General features: G+C 32.1%; 1 non-coding gene across 1 annotated transcript; it reads left to right on the forward strand.

Moving 5' to 3' along the window:
* Window positions 1–3770: 3770 nt before the first annotated feature.
* LOC139856661 (small nucleolar RNA R71) lies at window positions 3771–3877 on the forward strand. Its single transcript, XR_011762128.1, has one exon. It is a non-coding gene; the product is annotated as a small nucleolar RNA R71 (small nucleolar RNA).
* The last annotated feature ends 7080 nt before the right edge of the window (window positions 3878–10957 follow it).

A 10957-nucleotide genomic window follows, 5' to 3' on the forward strand; every position in this document is an offset into this window, starting at 1 on the left:
AATAGAATCCAGCATCATAAACTTTTCTTGCTGTTAGTTGAGGCCCATAATGCCCTCCTGTTAGTCCTGTGTGACAATGGTTCAAAATTTTACTAGCTTCATCTCCGAATACACATCGGCGTATTATTCCATCTGGACAACTTTTAAACAGATGTGGATCTTCCCAGAAATAGTGTTTTATATCACTAAAGAATTTCTTTCGTTTTTGGTACGACAATCCTTTTTCAAGGAATCCACATACTAAATAGTTTGCATAGTCTGCAAACCATGGAATTTCATTATAATCTATCTTCAATAGATATTCATCAGGAAAGTTGTCTTGTGTGGCCGATTCATTTAGAACTTTTAATTCAGGATTTTCAAGACGAGAAAGATGATCAGCGGCGAGATTTTCTGCGCCCTTTTTATCTCGAATTTCAATATCAAACTCTTGTAAGAGTAAGATCCAACGGATTAATCGTGGTTTAGCATCTTGTTTCGAAAATAGGTATCTAAGAGCAGAATGGTCGGTATAGACCACCGTTTTAGCTAGAACGAGATATGAACGAAATTTGTCAAAAGCAAAGACAATAGCAAGGAGTTCTTTTTCAGTAGTTGTGTAATTTGTTTGTGCTCCTTGTAACATCTTACTAGCATAATATATAGGTTGAAATCTTTTTTTAATCCTTTGTCCTAAAACGGCTCCCATTGCAAAATCACTTGCATCGCACATAAGTTCAAATGGTAGATTCCAATTTGGAGTTATCATAATCGGCGCATTAGTGAGTTTTTCTTTAAGAATATTAAAAGATTTGATACATTCATCTGAAAAGATGAATGGAGCATCCTTTTCTAGGAGTTTATTCATAGGAGTGGCAATTTTAGAAAAATCTTTTATGAAACGTCGGTAAAAACCGTCATGCCCTAGAAAAATCCTAACTCCTCTAACATTTGTGGGATGTGGAAGTTTAGCAATTACATCTACTTTAGCTCTATCCACTTCAATTCCTTCCTTTGAAATTTTATGTCCAAGAACGATGCCTTCTTTAACCATGAAATGGCATTTCTCCCAATTAAGTACTAGATTTAATTGTTCGCATCTAATAAGCATTCGTTCAAGATTAACTAGACATGATTCAAATGTATCACCGAAGACTGAAAAGTCATCCATGAAAACTTCCATGCATTCTTCTATCTTGTCGTGAAAAATCGCCATCATGCACCTTTGAAAGGTTGCTGGGGCGTTGCAAAGTCCAAATGGCATGCGTTTGTAAGCAAAAGTACCATAAGGGCACGTGAACGTGGTTTTTTCTTGGTCCTCGGGTGCTATTGGAATTTGAAAATATCCGGAAAAATCATCAAGAAAACAATAGTAACTATTTCCGGCTAATCTTTCCAACATTTGATCAATGAAAGGTAAGGGAAAGTGATCTTTTCTGGTGGCGTCATTTAATTTTCTATAATCAATACATACACGCCATCCTGTTACAGTCCTAGTCGGAATAAGCTCATTTTTCTCATTTGTGATGACAGTCATGCCACCCTTCTTAGGCACGCATTGAACTGGGCTTACCCATGGACTATCAGAAATTGGATAAATTAAACCTGCATCTAGCAGTTTAATAATTTATTTCTTAACAACATCTTGCATATTAGGATTTAGTCTTCGTTGGCGTTGCACGTACGTTTTATGACCTTCTTCCATAAGGATTTTATGTGTGCAATACGAAGGACTTATTCCTTTAATATCATGAATCTTCCATGCAATAGATGGTTTATGAGCTTTTAGCACAGAAATGAGTTGAGATTTTTCATTTTCAGTAAGAGAAGACGATATTATTACAGGTAATTCAGATTCACCATGTAAATAAGCGTATTCCAAATGGTTTGGAAGTGGCTTTAACTCTAATTTCGGTGGTTCTTCTATCGATGATTTATATCGATATCTGTCTTCTTCTTTTAGCATTTGAATTTCTTCTGTTGTTGGTTCATATCCATTAGCCATAAGTGTAGCTAACATTTCAGTTTCATCAATTGGTTCAGTTCCTTCTCCTAAAGAACATTCTCCTGTTCCTTGTAATTCTGGAAATTCTTCTAACAATTCTGCATGTGATTCTATAGTTTGAATATAATAACATGTATCATCTGCAGATTGCGGTTGTTGCATTGCTCTATCAACTGAAAAGGTAACACTCTCGTCCTCTATACTTAGGGTTAGTTTCTTACCAAACACGTCTATTATTGCTTTAGCCGTGTTTAAAAATGGTCTTCCAAATATGAGAGGAACTTGAGAATCTTCTTCCATGTCCAGAACAACAAAATCTACTGGAAATACTAAAGTACCAACTTTAACTAGCATGTTTTCCATTATCCCTCTAGGATATTTTATTGATCGATCGGCTAGTTGTATACTTATTCTTGTTGGTTTCAATTCTCCAACGTCTAGTTTAGCGTATAGTGAATACGACATTAAATTTATACTAGCACCTAAGTCTGCCAATGCTTCTATTGAACTAAGACTACCCAGAAAATATGGAATTGTGAAGCTTCCTGGATCAGATAGTTTTTCTGGTATCTTATTCAACAGCACTGCAGAACAATTAGCATTCATAGTAACAGCCGAGAGTTCTTCCATTTTCTTTCTATTCGAGATTAGATCTTTCAGAAATTTAGCATATCTAGGCATTCCTGAAATCACATCAATGAAAGGAAGATTTACATTTATCTGTTTAAACATATCCAAGAATTTGGATTGCTCGGCTTCAAGTTTCTCTTTTCTCATTTTACTTGGGTAAGGAAGTGGTGGTTGGTATGGTTTAACATAAGGTTTTTCCTTAACTATGTTATCTTCATTAACCTTTTCAACTACCGGTTCTTTTTCCTTATCTTGTTCAGGTTGTGGTTCTTGTGGAGTAGGAATAGCTTCCTCAGAAATTACAGGTATTTCAGGTGGTTTAAGTGTAATACCACTTCTTGTGGTAATGGCTTTAGCTGTTTCATTCTGGGGGTTAGCATTTGTATCACTAGGTAAACTTCCCGGTTTTCTTTCACCTATTAACCTTGCTAGGTTACTTACTTATTGTTCCAGATTTTGAATAGAAGCTTGTTGATTTCTAAATGCTTGAGCATTTTGTTCACTGGTTTGTTTCTGAGATGTGAAAAATTGAGTTTGAGATTCAACTTGCTTCGTCATCATATCTTCTAAATTTGGCTTTTTATCATCGGTTTGTGGTGGTTTGTTTTGAAAATTAGGTCTTTGCTGATTGTAAGTATTATTAGATACTTGTTGATTGCTAGGACCTTGTTGGTTGTTGTATGGAACATTTCGATTATAATTCTGGTTTTGATTGTAAATCGGTCTTGGCGGTTGATAATTATTCTGATAATTATTTCCAGGCCTTTGGTTTAGATATGAAACATTCTCTCTTTGTTCCATTGTTAGTTCAATACTGAGACAATCTTTTGTTAAATGTGGTCCTCCACATTGCTCACAACTAATTCGTATTGAGTGTATATCCTTAGTCATCTTTTCCATTCATCTCTCGACAGCATCTATCTTTGCGGAAATGGAATCTAAGTCATGGCCAGAATCGGCTCTAGCTGCTTTAGATGATCTAATGATATCTTTTTCTTGGTGCCACTCATGTGAGTGGGAAGCAGTGTTATCAATAATTTTATAAGCATCAGTTTCTGTTTTCTTCATAATGGAACCACCAGCTGCTATATCGATGTCTTTCCTTGTAGTGATGTCGCATCCTTGGTAGAATATTTGTACTATTTGACAAGTGTCTAAACCATGTTGCGGACATCCTCTCAATAACTTTCCAAATCTTGTCCACGCCTCATATAGAGTTTCATTTGTCTTCTGTGTGAACGTAACAATTTCTCCTTGAAGTCTCACGGCTTTAAATGCCGGAAAGAATTGTTTAAGAAAATTTTCAACTAAAACGTCCCATGTATCAATCGCCCCTTCAGGTAACGATTCTAACCAATCTTTGGCTTCTCCCTTTAAAGTCCAGGGAAATAACATGAGATATATATGTTCATCTTCAACTTCTCGAATTTTAAATAAAGTACAGATCCTATTAAAGGTATGAAGATGTTCATTTGGATCTTCCTTCGGTACACCACTAAATTGGCATTGATTAGTCGCCATGTGTAGAATTTGTCCTTTGATTTCATAATCTGGCGCATTAATGTCAGGTTGAGTAATTGCGTGACCTTGGCCAGTGCGTTTAGCTCTCATTCGGACTTCCATACTTAGAGGTTCCAGATTTTCCATGATTGAATTTGTTGAATCTGAATCACTAGAGGATTCTGATTTAATGGTTCGTTCCTCAACAATCTCTGTTTGAATGATTGGTGGTTCCGGAGGAAAAATTAATGGTTCAGGATCTATGAATTGTCCCTGAATATTCTCCGGATTCTCAATTGTGAGGTCGGGTTCAAAAAATGGATTATCGGAAATTTGAATTGGAGTACTTGGCCGACTGGATGACGATTCTAAAGAAAAATCAACGGCTGTAATATTAGCTAGATGTCTTGATCGAATTACAGGTGGTGAACGTACAAAAGGTGGTGAACGTCTTGCTCGGTGCATTCACTGAATATCTTATTAGTTTTTAAAAAGAAAGAAAAATTATATAAGTTATCCAATTAATAGACTTTTCTGATTTTGCCCACGTTTCGAATAGCCAAAAGATGCAGCAGAGGGGCAGGATTCGTTTGGTCTCAATATAATTGAGTACTGTTTGGCTCCAATAACCCGGTTCACGTACAAATCCAACTATTACTACGAACCAGAAAATTTTGATGTCTATCAATTTAACCGCTTAAAATAATTTTTTGTTGAAATTTAAGAAATTTAGATAAGAAATAGAGAAAATTCTAAGTCCTAAAAACTAGAATGTCGAGAAATAAGAAAGAAAAAGAGCGCGTCGAAAAACGTCAAAAAATAAAAGATTGAAAAATAATAGGCGTCGAAAAATAAAAATAAGAAAGTAGCGCGTCGAAACTTAAAAAGAAACTAAAAACTAAGAATTAAAAGTTGCGTCTAAAAATATTAAAGCTTACAAGGAATTCTATATCCCAAATGGCAATATCTTAAAAAGGTACTAAAAACTTAGAACAGCGTCGCAAAATTCTAAAGCACCTAAATCTTAGTCTAAAGAAAAAGCACTTAAGGGATTTTACGGCAAAGCCTAAAAATCTAGAAATAAAAATAACTATGGCAAATACTATGATTTAAAACTAAATACGAGCGAAAAATACAAGTATTACGCTAAAACGAATAAAAAAAAGCACAAAATATAAAAATATACTTAAAGTTGTAAAAAGTACAATTTTTATAAAAATATTATTTTTATATTATTTATTTAATAAAACTATTAATTTTATAAATTAATTAAACTAATTATAACTTAATAATACAAATTAAATAAATAACTAAACTAATTAAATAAATAAAACCCTAAAAACTAAATAATTAAATTAATTAAACCCTAATTTCGTATTAATTGCAGTCATAGGTTGACCTGTCAGATTGACCTCCGCGAGTGCGGTTAGGTCCAGTTCAAAAGCTCCGCGAGTCGCGGAGGGTCAAATTTAGGCTGAAAAGGGGTTCGTTTTTGCACAGGTTCAGTTTTTTATTTTTATTTTTTTTATGTTTTTCTGTTTTATCAAATATATATAAAATATAAATATAACTAAATATTTTTATAAAACAATAAAATACTTATTTTTAAAATCAAAAGTAAAAATACTTTTTTTTTAACTTTATATTTTTTTAACAAACTCTTTTTGTATTTTTATATTTTTATATTTAAAAAAAACTTATATTTTTATACGAAGGACTTAATAAAAACTTTTACAAAATTATATTATTATTTTTTTATATTATTATCGTTGCGCTTTCGGCGTTTAAGTTCCCCGGCAGCGGCGCCAAAAATACTTGATGTGCGTAGAGGTGTATATGAAATAGCCTTATTTTTACTAGGAAATACTATTAAATACGATACAATTTTACACAAGATATTTATTTATTTATAGAATGGATATACCTAAACCTTGCTACAACACTTATAGGCAGTGTACCTAATCGTACAGTAATGTAGTTTTTAGTAAGTCCGATTCGTTCCATAGGGAATCTTTTAAACAAAGCTTAACCCTATATTAGTTTTAATTTATAAAAATACAAATATATATAAGTAATATTATTAATATAAAAGGGGGTTTTTACCGGTTAATGACCGGTTTGTCGATTTTAAAACTTTAGTCGCAGTTAAAACCTAATGTAAAATATTAAATAAATAAAAGACTTAATTTAAAGCGTAAAGTAAATAACGATAATGAAATTGCGATAAATAAAAGTGCGATAAAATAAAATTACGATAATTAAAAAGTACGATAATTAAAAGTGCAATTAAATACAATGACAATAAATAAAAGTGCAATTAAATACAATAACAATAAATAAAAGTGCAATAATTAGAAGTGCAATTAAATATGAAAATAAAGAAATTATGCTTATTTAAACTTCCGTAATCATGATGTTTGACGTGTTGATTTTAGTTTATTCCCATGGGTTAATTGTTCTTTGTCCTGGATTATTTAATATGTCCGTCTGGTTTTTGTCCATAACAGTCCATCAGTCATAAATATAAAGTGCAAGTGTCCTCGTCAAATTATCCTTATACCCGAAGTCAAATATTCCAACTAATTGGGGACTTAAACTGTAACAAGGTTTTAATAATTTGTTTAATAATTACACCAGGATATCGACTGCGTGTAACCCAAGGTTTTAATACTTTGTTAACAATTACGCCAAGTGTCCTTGTACATAATTTCACCCCTGTTTTAATAATTCCATAGACTATTAATCCATTCTCGTGTCCGGTTAAATGAACGATTATTCATACATATAAATATCCCGCCCATCGTGTCCGATTGAGTGTATATGGTTATTTATAGGTACGTCCAATTATAAATCTTTATATTAAAATTAACAAACTATCATTTAGTTAAATAAATATAAAGCCCATTAATAGCCCATAGTCTAATTTTCACAAGTGTCGTTCTTTTGTCCAAACCCCAATTATGGTACAAAGCCAAATTACCCAATTTTAATATTTTTAGTCCAACATCATGATTACTTCGACTTAAATAAGCATAATAATAACTTAGCTACGAGACATTAAATTAAAAAGGTTGAACATAACTTACAATGATTAAAAATAGCGTAGCGTTACACGGACAGAATTTCGACTTACACCCTTACAATATTCGCTAACATACCCTTATTATTAGAAATTAAAATTAAAATTAAAATATAAATATATATATATATATATATATATATATATATATATATATATATATATATATATATATATATATATATATATATATATATATATATATATATATATATATATATATATATATCTTACGTATGAATGAAGAAGAAAAAGATGTGTAAAAATCGGCTGAATGCTCGGCCTTTTATAGGCCCACGTAATACTGTTTGACCTCCGCGAGTGCGGAGGTTTTTGTCTTCAAAGCTCCGCGAGTGCGGAGCCCCTGATTCCAGCTAACATAAGTTTGGCTCCTAGCTTGCCGACGGATTTTATTATATAAATATAATATAAATATATAATTTATATAATTAATTATATATTATATTATAGTTATATACATAATTAATTTGTAACTTTCGGTCCGTTGCGTCGTACGTTGAAAGCTGGTTCATGTCTCGGTTTTGGATTTTCGAACGTCCTTTCGTATGATTTAATATCTTGTACTTTGCTTTTTGCGGCTTGTACTCTTGTCATTTTTAGGCGTTCCTTATCAATAATTTGAACCTCTTTGCTTGTACTTTGTACTTTTTAGCTTTTTGGTCGTTTGCGTTTTCAATTTGTCGAATCTGCCTTTTGTCTTCACCTTTTAATATTTAAACGAATATTCCTTGTAAATAGGACAACTGCAACTAAAAGTTTGTCTTTCTTGAGGGATAATGCTATGAAATATATGTTCGTTTTTAGCACTATCACTCTCCAAATAAATATGCCAATTTTTTGTGGTATCAAGTTATTACGAAGTGTTTTCTCGCTTACATTGTTCCTCGAAATGATGGTAATATCAATTTTTGCTGCCATAAGTTTAGAGGAGTAAGTGTTATTACCTCCTAGCTTGCAGTTCCATTTGGTGTGACCCGAACCGCTAACCACATTACCCGAAATCATAGAGATTATTTGCTCTTGTTCACCTACGAGTCTTCCTGTTAGAGATCTTTTCCAGCCCCATTCGAATTTCCAGCTGCCGTCAACGATAAACACTCTGTCTTTGATCGAACATAAAGGGTTACTTTCCAATCTGTGAAGTGTAGGGAAAACGTGTTTGAGATGAATATTTCCAGCCCACAGTGTCACGACCCTACTTTTTCCGTTATCTTTTTCCGTTAATTATTTAACGACCGTTAACTGTTAGTGTGCCACGTCATTTCCATGACCTATACTATTATTTTTGTAATAATATATATATAATAATTATTATGTGTTATGTGGATATATGTATTCATATTTTAAATTATACGTTTCTACGTTCCGCGGATTTCCATCCGGCGAATCTTTTCGGTTTTTAAACCAACGGTCGAGCTTTCGGGATTTTTAAATCCTAAATATTTTAAATATGATATTTTAAGGTCATATTATTTATAGGTGTATTTATATTTATTTTTCGTCGCGCGTTTGTTATCTTTCCGGATTTTTAATCGCGTAAGTGCGTTTTCGCGTTTCGGGCTTCGTACGGGATCTCGGGCCACAAGGATTTCATCATTTAGCAAGACGGGCTAGTGGGGCCCACCCCACACCCCCCCATTCGGCCGAAACCCACCAAGGGAGGGGGTATACTCCCTTGATTTTTCTTTTTCCACTTCATTTTACAAAATCAAAACCTAATCTTATTTTTTTGTGCTCTCTTCCTCCCTCTTCCCCCTTTGGCCGTCGAATACATCACCACCATCATCACCATTCTTCAACAAAATTAAAGCTTGGATCATAAATCAATTAACACCATCGCGTTCCTCTCTTCGTTCTCTACACATCTATATACTTTGATTCTTGATTAGGGTATAAACCCTAACCCTAGATCTTTTCATTTTTATTTATTTTTCTGTATTTTGATGTTATATGATTAGTATGATATGTATAAGTTGTTGTAATGTTGTTTGGATGCGTAGAATTACTCGTTTGTTCATGTTTTCGGTTTGTAAATTTTGGACAGCAGTTTGTAACGTATATTCTGACTTTGTAACTGTTATGAATGTTAAAATAAAGTACATAAATGAGTTCCTCTCATCAAGACATTAACTTTAGACTCCGGATTCATGTCGTTTCGATTCCCGGAGCCCTAGATACGCTTAATTTGGTTTTTGTTAAAGATTGAAAGGTGTTCTTGGCATGAACAAGGTTGGGTCCGACTTTGTGACCATCCTTGGTGTCTTTAGGGTGCCTCATTTGGTTAGGACTGATGGTGGGACGAATATTCATGTTCGGGTCACCTAAATCCGAGCCACGGTTCACCCGTTTCGCCCGAATTACTGATTTGAGTAAAATGATTTCCCAATTGAAGTCAGGGCTGATATGCACGACTTAGGGACTGTTCTTGGAGTGTTCTTGAGTTCATAAATGTGTCGGGTGGTTTGAGTAGGTGAAGTTACATATGTGGCTTGCCCGAAACCGACACCCGGGGCTCAAGATACGACCCGGCGAACTTTTAAACTTAAAACTTATGGTTAATGATTAAACTTATGATAAAATTTATGGAATTCATTATTAATTAATTACTTATGTTAAAGAAGTAATTATTTTATTTTAAGACTTTTAATATAATTATTTATTATATTATTTAATTATTAATTATAATTTAATTAACATTTTAATTAAACTTATGATTAATAACACTTTTAATTGTTAAAGGAAAATACTTATGATAAGTATTAAATTTAATTATGAGAAATTATTATAAGACTTATAATAAATATTAAATAATTATTTAATTATTATAAGACTTAATTATTATTTAATTATGACTTAATTATTAAATACTTATGATTTAATAATTTTAATTAGAAACTTATGATATGATTAATAATTCATTATTAATTAATAATACTTATGATATGATTTAAAATTTATTATAAATTAATAATATTTATATTATGATTGATATTTAATTAATTAATTAAATACTTATGTTATACTAATTATAACATTTCAACTTATATTAACTTTAATAATTCATTTTATTTAATTAAACTTATGTTAAGACATTATTATACACTTTTGACTTTAAATAACATTATAACCTATGTTATTATTATAACTTACACTTTTAAAATTAATGTTGACTAGGTTTGACCAAGGTTGACTTTTGAGTTGACTTTCGGTTGACTTTGACTTTCAGTTGACTTCTGTTGACTTTCTAAATAAGGAAACTTTCCTAACTTCAAAACTTTCTAAAAATAGAACTTTCTAAATTTGGAAACTTTCCAAAAATAGAAACTTTCCAAAAATAGAAACTTTCCAAAAATAGAAACTTTCCAAAAATAGAAACTTTCCAAAAATAGAAACTTTCCAAAAATAGAAACTTTCCAAAAATAGAAACTTTCCTAAAATAGAAAACTTTCCAAAAATGGAAACCTGCTAAAAATAGAAACTTTCTAAAAATAGAAAGTGTGTGTCCTTATGCTGTTCCAATCAAACCGATGCTTGCTGAGTAATGTTCTATGCCTACTTGCAACATGTACAATAGCTATCATACTAAGACTTGGCCTAAGTTAGTTATTTATTTCGACCTGCTTTATTTATAGGTCGGCGTTGTGATCTTTCTTGATCACTTTACTTTACGTGCTGATCGCTTGTTTGTGAGATTTCTTCAGTTGCTATTTAAGGTGAGTTATAGTCCCGTTTTTACATACTTT

This window comes from Rutidosis leptorrhynchoides, chromosome 6, assembly GCF_046630445.1.
Source record: "Rutidosis leptorrhynchoides isolate AG116_Rl617_1_P2 chromosome 6, CSIRO_AGI_Rlap_v1, whole genome shotgun sequence".
NCBI lineage: Eukaryota > Viridiplantae > Streptophyta > Magnoliopsida > Asterales > Asteraceae > Rutidosis > Rutidosis leptorrhynchoides.